We start from the raw sequence: 12,532 nt of genomic DNA on the forward strand, positions 1-12,532 counted from the left end.
AATGATGAGCAGTACACAGTCAGCATGAGAATCAGAGTTGGGCCACACCAAGTTCTGAAGATGTCTTGTCTGACAATGGGTATACTGTATATTTCCAGGTCTAACATGGTTGCAACATTTTACTGTACCTTACTCCATATAAGGTTAAACTTTATCATAAACATTTATGCGTGAAGATGCTATTAGACACCAAAATCTGCATTGTCACATGTTCTTACCTAATTCAAATTACATGTGTTTTGTCCCTTCCCCCTCTCAGCTCATCCTCGACAATAACTAGATTCAAACAATATTTTCTAAGTTTATGCTTTCCTTCTACCCCCTTATCTCTAAGACCTTGGGTGCCCAATCTACAGAAGACAGTAGACACAAAAAGACATAAAAGAAGCTAAAAAGTGGAAGATTGTCTAACACTGTGAAGGCTGTTATTGGCTGAACTCTTGGAGTGTTAGTGAGGTTTAGGAAAACAAGAGGACCACTGGAGTGACAAAAATCTTGTACTTTAACTTCCGGGAAATCCAGATCCAGGAAACAGAAATAAAAAAAATGAGTCATTTTTCAGCTTCATTGAAAAACAAGATTTCATTGGAAAAACATTTGATTTCTGAGAAACTGCACATATTTTTACTAAGCCGGTCATTATTCACGTACTACTCCATCCCTCCTTTTACTGCCTGTCTGACATTACATTGTGATGGCAAACAGGCAAGCAAAACAGTTCCACCAGTTGTGCTTACATGAGGCCAAAACATTAACCAATCTCATCTGGCAAGAGCTTTAGTTCAGTGTCTTTGGAACAAATTTCAGGCCAATGTTATGATTGCATGTGATATCAGCCTTGTTGTATGTCAAAAAATGCAGACCAACCTATTCAATCAATTAGGGTTTCAAAAGGGCTCTGGTAAAAAGGTAATCAAGATCAATCAGTACAGTATTTGTGTTGTTTAATTCTTAAATTATTTAGTTAATCAGATACTGCTCCATTGATTTGCAGAAAATAGAAACAAAATGAAGCAGCCAGCAAATGACACAGCTCTGGAGGGCTGTATAGTCTCTTTACAGACTTGCCTGCTGGAATATTCCTCTTACTACCTGCAGTGCTAGAAATAACACAGTAATAAGACTGCATCCACTTATTTAATAAATCTCATAATGGGACTGGAGGAATTACTGCTGTTGCTAACGTCGCACTTGATTCATAATTTGATAAAATGTTACTTATCGTCTTCCTAACTACTGCACATGGTTTCTGTCTCCAAAGCGATTAGAGTCCATATTGACATTTGTTGTGTGGTTGTGGGTTTTCAAACACACAGCTATTAAACAGCACCTCTGCAGAGTTTGATTTGTGTGTCTTGTTAAGTTCACATACCAAATCCAATTTTATATCCCGGTACAACCACCTTCCACTGAACATAAAATATGTTACATTACTCTGAGTTTCATCTCTGAAGAGACATTTTTCATTTCTGATCACGAGGAGCACAGAGTCTGTAGACACTGTTTCTCAATTGGTGATGGACAACATCAATAAAGATTATTGAACCACCAGTTTCTCATTGTCAGTTAGTCTTTGCATCTTCAAGGCCAGCAGTCCTTTCTGTTTACCGTGTAATGCAGTCTCGATCTGTGCAAATATACAGTATACAGTATAGCAGATATACAGCAAATTATGTATATTATAGGCCGTTTTGCGGTCCTTTATCGTTTCAGAGTCCACCCACACAATAATGATAATGACATTTACTTGAAATAATGGTAAACCAGTGAGACTGAGGACACATCCCAGCTGCTTTTGTCTCTGTCAGTGCTTGAGAATCTTCTCTTGACCACACAATGTCTTCCTAAGATCTGCTGCTCACTACTTCCTTATGCATGAGCTGCACTGTGCTGCCGCCAAGAGACTGACTCTGGATGTGTCTGTGTTGACTAATGCTCACTCTTAGTCAGAACAAAGTTGAACATTCAGTATTTATGCAGGTTGATGAAGAAACAGTGTCAGCTACTTTCTGTAGATGACTTCCTGCTCATCTGGTCTGGTCTGAGGGTGGATTCACTTTTAGTTTAAAGCAGAGATTGGCTTTTATGGGCCTCCGTGAGCGGTGATGGAGTCCTGTTGTCATTGGACGTGGTCAGTCTTGAGTGAACATGCGATTGATGTATATTCATTTCATTTTTAGCTGATGCTAATAGAGCTTTGCCGTAGACATTACTGTAATTAAATATGGGATATTGGATGGAGCTCTCGGCACAATTTTACTAGCAGTTAACTTAGTATGGTTTTTAGTCATGGTCATGGGTGTAGCGTAGGTGTATGGATAGAAATGTTGGTCTGTCAGTTGCTTGTTCCACTACTTTTGCCCAGACTGAAATATTTCAACAACAATGGGATTGGTTGCCATGAAATTCGTTACAGAGATTGATGGTCTCCAGAGGACGAATGAATGAATGTATTTGGTAATCCCCTGACTTTTCCTGTAGTTCCACCATCAGAGTGAAATGTCTCAAGAATTATTGGATGGGCTGTCATAACATTTGCTTCTGATAGACTCTTAGTTTTGTTATTTTATTACCCTTAATATACAGCATGTTAAAATGCCATTGATAGCATTTAACATACTGTTTTACAGACTTTGCTGATAGGGTTCTGGCTGCTTATTTAACAGCTTGAATTATCTATGAATTCTTGAGTTTAACACCTGTGTAAATTTTGTGTTTGACCGACCGTAGACGGGGCTGCTGAGCTTTGGGAGGTTGTAAATGAACAAGGAGTGATATAGTGCCGAATAGAGTTATATAGAATGGAGTTTCCTGAGGGCTCTCAAAACAGCACTTAGCAGAGATATTGGTTGGCAGCTACATAAAGTATGACTGAATTCCCAGATATTACACACAGAAAATACATAGAGAGAAAAAGCAATTTGCATATAAAGGTTGCTCATGCTTGGGTGACCTATGAGCAGGTAAGCATTTAATGTCTTCCTCGTGGACTCTAACAGTGAGAAAATGTAACAAAGAACACAAAAAGGGTTTGGATCTGCAAACCAGAATAGCAGCAGATCCAATGCCTGTTGTTGTGTACATATTAAGTATGTTCAATTTTCTCACTGTTTTGCAATTCCCATATTTTTAGTGTCTGAATTCTTAAAAACAAACAAACAAACAAACTAGAGTTTTGTGAATGATGCAGCCTTTTGAAGGATGGTAGTGGTTCAGTGTTTAGCACTGAAGCCTCACAGCTCGAGGAAGCCTGACCTTTCCTCGGTAGAGTTTGTTTGAATGGTCCACAGTCTGAACACATGTTAGTTAAATGGTTTGGAGACACTGTAGATCTGAATGTCAGCTGTAGTCCCATTTGGAAAAGGGTAAGAAAAATGATGAGTTAACAAATGAAGTGCTTCTGTGTTTACAAGCATCCCTCTTGCAGTTTTAAACGGTTAATTAACATTAACATAAAGCCTTTTGTACTAATTCTAAATGCACTTAAAAACTGTCTCTCCTTTACTCATCCATTTTCCCCTCCGCACTTTACTCTCACAAGATCATTTTGTGGTCAAAGGAAAATGCTACGTGCGCCTAGCAATAGCCTTTGCCCTTTTACTACTGTTGTAATTTTCATGAGGTGACGTTGCTGCACTCACTTTGAGTTTCCTGTCGATAAGTGCATCGGCAACACTGCTGATCATCGACTTGAATATTGGCTCTGACCAACAGGCCTCCTGCAGAAACGGTGTCAGTGCTCAAAATAGGGGGTTTTCTGGTAAATGCCAGATGCATTTACATAACAAGTCATTTTGTTTGTTTCAGCCTTTGTCACTAATTCTTCTTAGGGAGACTGAAATAATCTGGCAATGCTGTTCCTGCACGCTGTGTTGTTAAAGGAATTTCATTAAAAAAAAAAAAAAAACAGTATTTTTCCTATTATTATTATTGTTATAGTTATTCGTCAAGACATTACTACAGACTCTGCCATATAACCCACCTGCTTCTCTGCTGCCACCACATGACTGCTGATGTCAGCCAGAGCCAGAGTCAAGGCTGGAAACCTGTAGACAAAATGGTGTTTGTGCGTCCCTCCAGCAGAGTGAGCATGTGTGGGCTATACAGGCTGAAGTGGGGAAGAGGAGGAGGGAAAAAAAAAAAAAAAACAAACAGAAAAGGAGACAATTAAACTGATGACACAATCCTTCTCATTGCAGGCATGTGTGTGTGTTTTTACAGCATATGTATTTATGAAGTTCAGCAGCCGTATGAGAAATTAGCCTCTGTATTCACCGGGGTCCTCCCACCCCTCTGTCTTGTTCTCTAATCCGCCCACATGTATCGTCTGAGGAAAAAAAAATAGTGCAGAAGGTGACGCTCTTCCAACGGAACAGAGACAGGCACAGAGAGGGAAAGGCAAAGAGAGAGGTGTCTACAGGCTGCATCTCCACTGAAACGTTTGGAAAGGGGGGAGACAGAAGAAGAGCTGAATGGTAGCTACACCCTGCGCCTGGAAGCGTAGAGACACTGTAACAAAGGCTGGCAATTATTTTTGGCAATAACAAAGAGGTGGGAGAGGGGCTCTGAAATCGAGGGAAATAGCAAAAAAAAAAAAAAAAAAAAAAAAAAAAAGCCAGTTTTCAGGGGGACCTCTGCTTCATTTCATCCGAAAGACTCATCCCTTGCCATCATCAGCATGACCATAAGCTATAAGTAACATTCGGCAATAACGGTGTCAAAACGAGATTTTCAGCAACAGAGGCGCGCAATCCTATTTTCATTTATTATAATCGGGGAAGAAAAAAAAAAAAAAAAAAAAGACAGAAAAAAAAAAAGATCAACTGAATGCCTGCGAGAAACTGGATACTCTCTGAAATCATAAGAAAGAGCGATCTAACAAAGAAAACTACATTTTGATTGATCTTTAAGCTTGATGTGCGTGTTTCTGCGCGCACCCGAAACGAACCTGAGCCAAACGCAAGTGAGTATGAACCGTGTCTGTGTATATGTCTGTATTTTGGTGGCTTTATTCTGCCTTTAACCGTCTAATAGCAGCGCATTTTCTGGGCCAGCTCTACAAGAGATAAGAGGAGGAGGAGGAGGGGGGGGAAAAAGAGAGAAATTACAGCGTCTAACCTGCATTCAACAAGTATCGTTAATCCACAATAACTGCGATATTTTTTTTTCTTTCTTCCTGTAGCATGTGTGTGTGTGTGTGTGTGTGTGTTTTGATCAATATTCCGGATGTGTGAAATATGTTCAGATTGGAATCCTAAACCTCTTCAGTGTGTTATATTTATTGCTGCTGGGAGAGCTGTACTTTTACACACAGTCAGGCTTGAATTACCCACTGATGTGACGCCTGAAAATTTCATTTTGTAAAATCCTGACATTCCTCATTGCACAAATGGTGGGTGTTTCCCCATCTCCACCACTAGATCAGAGCAGTTTCATGCCTCTGAGAGGAATGTGAGAGTGTGTGTGTGTGTGTGTGTGTGTGTGTGTGTGCATTCCTCTCGGCATCATTTTGTGTCTGTCTGCGGGAGTTTCCATGGGTGTACTGGTTTGTGCTTTTGTATGCATGCATTTGTTTTACTTGCATGTGCCTTCAGTGTGTGTTTGTGTCTGTCTGTCTGTCTCAGTGTGTGTGTGTGTGTGTTTATATGTGTGTGCTCCTGCTACGTGGCAGCACTGGGTAAGTGTCAAGGCCTGAAATGGAGGTTTGATAAAGGAACCACGGGAGGAGGGTGAGAGGGCTGACACACAAACACACACGCACGCACGCATGCATGGGAGAGAGGGAGAGGAGAGGAAGGTGTGAGGAAGAGATTGGAAGGGGTGAGGGGTGGGGGGGCCACTGGAGTGGAACCACAGGAAGGACATAGCGTCACAGAGATCTCATCCTGGAAGTCTATAGGGGCAGTTAAACGTCTAGACTCTGTCAACTTGCTCCATCTGCATTACACGCAAAGTCTCCAGTTTCATAACGCCTCTTCTTCCTTCACTTTCCAGCTCATGCCTCGCTTTCTTTTTTTTTTTTTCCTGCCAACTGGCTCCAGCGTGCTCTTCCCCTGATGGGAACTCAGGCTCTCTTCTGCCTCTCTTCCTCCATTTGCTATCTCCCTGCTTTTCCCCACCTCAATCCTGCATTATAAAATCTACAGCTGGAGCTATTTATAGATTGAGGGTAACCCAGAAAACACCCCTTCGATTTTAGCAAAAAAAAAAAAAAAAAAGTGTACCCACCAGAGACAGTGGCATGTTGTCGGTGGATGTGATTGGTAGAGTAGTGATGGGGCTTGAAAAGGAGGGCGCTGCTGTTTAAGCAAGGAAGGGGTGGGGTTGGGGGGGGGGGAATAAATCTATTTTGAGGCTGTGATTGAATTACGCATCTGCCGTAGACTGGGTTTGTGTGTGTGTTCTTTGCCTCTGACCCTTCCTCTCTCCTTGGCTGTGATGGTTTCTCTCTCATCTCACGTCACTTATGAGAACTTTCCCTCCGTCCTTCAGCTAATTTATTACCCGATCAAGCTTCTTTTTAAACCCCTGAAGCCTTGACCTTGAGGCTCACCTCGAGCTCACCTCTCATCTCCTCTGATCTCCTTTGTTCCCATTAAAAACCCAGCTTCTCTCCCTCCTTCCCGGCTGTTTGGAGTCTAATCTGTGACTTCCGTACCCCTCCTCTGTGTCTAATCACTGGCTAGTTCACAGGTCAGGAATCAGTGCAGTAATACTTCTTTTCCTCGTCCCGTTTTGTCTGTCTGGCCCATTGCACCGCTGGATCATAATGGTCCTAATTATGCAGGAAGGGCAGTGTCATTAATTAGATGTGGACAGGTTTAAATGACCTAAGAGCGAGTTGGGAGGTGTGGAGGTTAAATATATTTGCTCATGATACAAATTCTCCCAAGAACCAGATTTTTAAAGTTGAATACTGAGGAACATTAGCTCGGATTTATCCGGGTCCAAAAATAGAGTTCCTTCCCGACATGATACACTATCCCATCCCATGGCTTTTCCCCCCTTGCACTCAGTGCTTCAGGATTTTTCTAACCTCTCTTACACCAATCATTGATCCTTGAAAGGAGCTTTAGTGCCTCTTCTAACATCACTCCCCTCACCCTGCATCCCTCTGTCACTAGTGAAGTCTCACACAGTGGGCATATCTATCAAAAAAATCTCAGCATTTATCGTCCTGTGGGCAGGAAGGATTTTAGTCATGGACACTGACTGAGCTTTCAGAGCTCTATTACAGGCTTCATTGCTGCTAGTCTATTCCTGAAAATGGCCTTATGTATTAATCATCCCCAGCTAGCTAAAAGGAGAAAACCAGGAGCGTATGATTCTTTTTTTTCCTCTTATAAAAAAAAGAAAAAAAAAAAGGTGGCTGGAGGCGATCGTAGCAAGAGAGCAGCAGCAACTTCTTGGGGGGGGGGGGGGGGTTGACCAATATGCACAGGGCTCGAGACCAGACCCCCGAGGGGTTGTTGGCTGCAATATGTGTGGATTGGTCAGCCCCTGGAGATCTCCACGCTGGTGTTGCTGAGTAGAGGAGCTGCCTCTGGTAGATTTCCTCCCTGCTTGCTTAATTGATTGGCTATTTAATTCATGTTCTGGGAATTGGCCACTGGTGAGCTTTATTATGATGAGAAATGCCTTTTCCTTCTCTGTTTACATGAGCTGTCTCAGAGCTGCTGGGTCATTGTGTGTGGCCTCACTCTCTGTTTTTTTTTTTTTTTTATCTGCATACACACCCTGTCTGTTTTTGTCTCTCCTTCCATCCATTCATGCAATTCCTACTGTTTTCATTCTGATTTATTCAATTCATACGCCACCTACCTCTCACCACTAACTCGCCCATGCACACGCTCCTTATCTGTCTTCTCCTCTCTCCTGGCAGAATCAGAGTTACACCAGGAGGTGCAATGACAGTCTGAGGGGGGAGAGGACAGTGTGTGGTGTGACACCGCACTAAAAGGGGAGGTGACCGCAGTGCTTCCACCGCGCTGCAGTGCCTCGCTTTCTCCTGTTGGGGTCTCCTCAACACTGGGGAGAGCGCGAGAGGAGAGGAGAGGAGAGGGAGATAAGGTAGAGATGAGGGGGGTTGAGGAATGAGGAGAGGAAAGGAGGAAGGGAGGGAGGCGATATGGATGGAACAGCGTGAAGCCTTGTGGTTACATCCTTTGATGAGGTAGCGGGTGGGAAAAAAAAAATGGCTGTGCACCAGAAACACATATACGTAATCCGTGCACCCTCTCTCTCTCCTCCTCTCAAACACACACACAGACATAAACACACACACGCAAGCAAACATACATTACACACTTGCCTGCAATGCCCTCCTTTTCTCCAGTGTGTACATTTGCCATTCAGCTCAGCTGTATATCTGTTTCACATCCCTACACTTGTTTTCCTTCCTCTCCTTCCTCCTCCTCTCTTAATCACTCCACTGTTTCCATTCCTCTTATTAGTATTGCAGACCATTTCTAACCCCCAACACCCCCCACCACACACCCCCCCGAGCCACCGCAAGGTCTTTTCTCCCCCTCCTCTCCCACTTTTTTCTCCCCTCCTTCATTTTCCCCAGCATCCTCTCTCTCTCTCTCTCTCTCTCTCTCTCTCTCTCCCTTACCCACTCCCCCTTCCACACACACTCTTTCGATCCCTTTCTCTCCTTCCCTTCCCAACACTCCTCCATCTCCTCTCACTCCCCCTATCTCTCCTCCTGTGTGATTGGTAAAGGTTTTTGCTTTTTCTGCCAACTGCTGGGTCTGTTCCGCACAGTCAGCACTCCTCCAAATTCCTCCCTTGCCTTCTCTCCATCTCCCTCTCTGTATCTCCCCCTCTCTTTAGTGTGCGCTCTCCTCCCCTCCCCTCCCTCCCTACCTCCCCCCCAGTTACTGCTGCTGGTACCTCACAGTCAATGCATCCCATAATCCCGTGCTCCCTCCCCCTCTTGCTGCAGTGTTTCTGCTAATATATATTAGCGTCAGTGCAGCTTTCGTGCATGAGCCGTGTGCACGCTCTCTCTCTCTTACAGCCCCGTTCTCTCTATCTATCAGTCCACTGCAGAAATGATCTCCTCTCTCTAATGGTTATAATGATGAAGCCTCATTTTGGTTTCTTAGCCCGTTTGTTCCACTCAGGTGTGTGTGTGTGTGTGAGTCTCCTTCCCTCCCTCCCTCTCTCTCTCTCTCTTGCATTCTCTCCCCTTGTGTTTGTGTGTGTGTGTGCAGTGGTGAGACAGTGGTAGCAGGGTGGTGCAGGACATGGTGGCCAAGGCAGGAAATGCTGCAGGAGAGAGAGAGAGAGAGAGAGAGGTGGCATTGGTGGGGGATTGTACCTCTTCTCTGCCCCCCCCCCCTCCTCATGCCTCTCGCTCAGTTTTTAGCTTCTTCCTCCTGCATGCTCTCCCTCTGCCTTCCTTCTCACCTCTGTGCTTTTTTCATCTGCACTGGATCTCGACTTCATTCCTCCATTTTACACCCGATGCTCACTTTCTCTATCCTCCATCCCCCATCCATACCTCTCATCCTTGTGCCCCCCCCCCCACTCTGTGGTATTTAGGTTTTTTTTTTTTTTTTTTCCAAGCAATTGCAGTGCTGTCAGTGAACAAAGTGCTGAGGACGACTCTTAAAGAGATGTGCTCACCTCCCCCTGTATTAAACTCAAAACTGCGCGGATTCACCTGAAATGCAGCTAGAGCACTCGGCTCACATGCCCTGAGCTCATTAAAATCAGTCATCTGGTCTTGTTGACAACTACTTTCGCTCAAACTTCAAATTTTAAATCTAACAATGTACTTAGCTCCAAGCAATGGTGAAAAGAGCCCAGCTACATCCTGCCCCAATTACCCTCCAAATTACATGAAAGAATACTTAAGCAAATGTATAAAATCAATAAACTCACCACGCATGAGTCCCAGCGAACAAAAAGCCATTTAACCACAGTTACAGACTTGTGGCTGTCTGTGTATAAAATATTCAGCAGTTTACCAAGAAGCTACAACTGCCTATGGAGTACAAGTCAGGGCACAGACTTACAAAGTGAAGCAAAAAACAAAAACAAAAAAACTAAACAAAACAAAAACAGTCATCGAAGGGATAAAAGTTTCACAGTGAGATGACAGGAGCTGCTTTTAAAAACTTTAGGATCCTGTTAGAGGGAGTTTGTCCCAGAGAGAGCGAGTGCGCCGCTGTCCATGGTGCTGAAATATAACCCACCTCACAACACAAGTGGTCCCTGCTGGACAGCCCCACAGGACAAAGCTGAGTCGGGATAAAGATCTTTTTACACTCTCCCTGTCTGACCTCACTTCCAAACAGACTGTTTGTTGCAGATGTTTTTTGCAGGTGATTAGTTTCTCATTAAATTGGTCTTGTTAAATGCTCTTAGTTGCAAAGACTCAAACTAAAAAAACTTTGTCTTATTGATGCAGTGCAACACTCAAACTCATGGGTGCAAGAAGCAGAGTCGATGCTCCTGCAGCAAACACTGCAAAGTAGAAATTTAAAGCATTTAACAATTAAGTTACTTGATTTTTCTGATCTGTGCACATAAGATACATACATTTTAGGTTTTTTTTTGTCAAGCTGTGCACAGCATTAAAAATGTGTGCTTTGGTTGTTTACCCATGCAGTAGCCTCAATCTTAGTAAAGCTTACCTGAGTGTTGTAAAGTCTTTTTCCTGGATCCTCAAAAAAAAAAAAAAAAAAAATCATTTTCATATGAAAAAAGTCATAACGAAATCTGTAAAAACAAACTTAATGTCAATACAAGACCTGAAGAGAGACAGCAAACTTTTCCATCAACAAAAAAGAGAAAAAAGAAAGTGCAGTGAAATGAGCAGAACAACAGAGTAAACACTAGTAACATGTAAGACAGAACATCTGCAGTGTCCCTCATGACAGAAAGCAAAAGTCTGTGGGGGAGAGAGGAGGAGAGAGTTGACCCAAAGTGAAGGAGTCTTACTTTGGGAGGGGGGAAAGAATGGGACAGGAGGAGGAGTGATGAAAAAGAGGGGAGAAATGAAAAGAAAAGAGAGCACTAGAGCAAAATGCAGTGAGTGGAGGTAAAACGGGGGGGACAGAAGAGGCAAAAGTAGAGAGAAAGAATGAGAGCGATGGAGAGAGAGAGAGAGGGGGGGGGGGGGCACTGGATCGGAATAAGACCGTGTTGTGAGAGAGGAGGAAGAGGAAGAAGAAGTGAAGCCTTGATTCTGCTCCTTCAATGAAATGTGATTCCTTTATGCGGAATATGAGAGCGAGCGAGGAAGAGAAAGTGAGGGAGAGAGCGAGTAGTGGGAGGGAGAGGAGGAGGGCCAGTGGGAGCTCACAGGAGAGGAGGAGGAGCGGGGGGGGGGGGGGGCAGTGGTGCATTTCTTTGAATAGAGAAAAAGGTTAACAACATAGATATGGTGCATGTATAGGCTTTTTTTTTTTTTTTACTGTGAACGCGTGTCTTTACTGAAGCATGCCCCCACCCCTCCTCACCTCAACACCCCCCTCCCACGGATGGCGACGCAGCTCGCGGGCAAACAATCTGACCTCGGAGAGAGAGAGAGAGAGAGAGAGAGAGAGCAAATAACTCTGGCTTTTTACTGCAGCAGAATTCATTCACTTTTATAGTGCACTCTCCTTTTTTCGATGCTCTTCCTCCTCCCCCCTCTACGCTCCCCCTTCAACCCCCTTCTTCCATTACTGGGGAAGAGACAATATTACACTGGCTGTTCACTAGAAGTGTGCTGCATTCACTTTCTGCCTCTCTTCTCCCCTCTCTCTCTCTCTCTTTTCGTCCCCGTCCTCAGGTCTTTGTCTGAGCCTGCCTTGTTTTCCTGATTGTTCTGTCCTTTTCGATCCTTCCATTAAAAATCAGATTTATGGCCTCCTCCCCCCAACCTCTCTCCCTCCCTCCCTCCCTCTCCCTCACCCTCTCCCTCCCTCTCCTCCTCATATCTATCTCCACATGTCTTTACACACACACACACACACACACACACACGTGTATGGGAGAAGTGGCAGAGAGAGCATTGACATAACTGTGCATGAATCTCAGTGCGGTTGGAGGGGGCTGCAGCAGTGTGTGTAGCACACACATAGGCTGATTGAGGAGATCTAACATTAGTACGGACACTGCACTCTCGGGAGGCAATTAACACACATCACATACACACACACGCATGCTCATACACACACACACACAGTGCTGCACCACCTCACGTCAGAGAGGCATTCTGGGGGAAGGGGAAAAGAAGCAGGAGGATGGATCCCTAGTTTTTCCTCTCTTTCTTCCGTCTTTCTGTCAACCCCCCCCCCCCCCTCCTCACACACTCTTGGGTGCCCAGGCAAGGAAGAGAGCAGGATTTTTGCAGGTGGGGAGGGAGTGTGTGTGTGTGTGTGTGTGTGTGTGTGTATGTGTGGGGTGATGGGGTGTCTGTATGCTGAAGTCTCACAGTGGCCTAATTAGGGAGAGGATTTGAATGAACACTGACTTGAGCATCAACCAGATCAATGTGGAGACCGCTGGCTGAACAAGGGAACACAGTGACAGG

General features: G+C 44.2%; 1 pseudogene; it reads left to right on the forward strand.

Moving 5' to 3' along the window:
* Positions 1 to 4,113: 4,113 nt before the first annotated feature.
* LOC139609319 (voltage-gated potassium channel KCNC1-like) overlaps positions 4,114 to 12,532 on the forward strand; it is a 50,551-nt pseudogene continuing 42,132 nt past the window's right edge.

The sequence above is a fragment of the Trachinotus anak genome, unplaced genomic scaffold (assembly GCF_046630095.1).
Source record: "Trachinotus anak isolate AG129_WGS33_773 ecotype Australia unplaced genomic scaffold, CSIRO_AGI_Tana_v1 ptg000025l, whole genome shotgun sequence".
Lineage (NCBI taxonomy): Eukaryota > Metazoa > Chordata > Actinopteri > Carangiformes > Carangidae > Trachinotus > Trachinotus anak.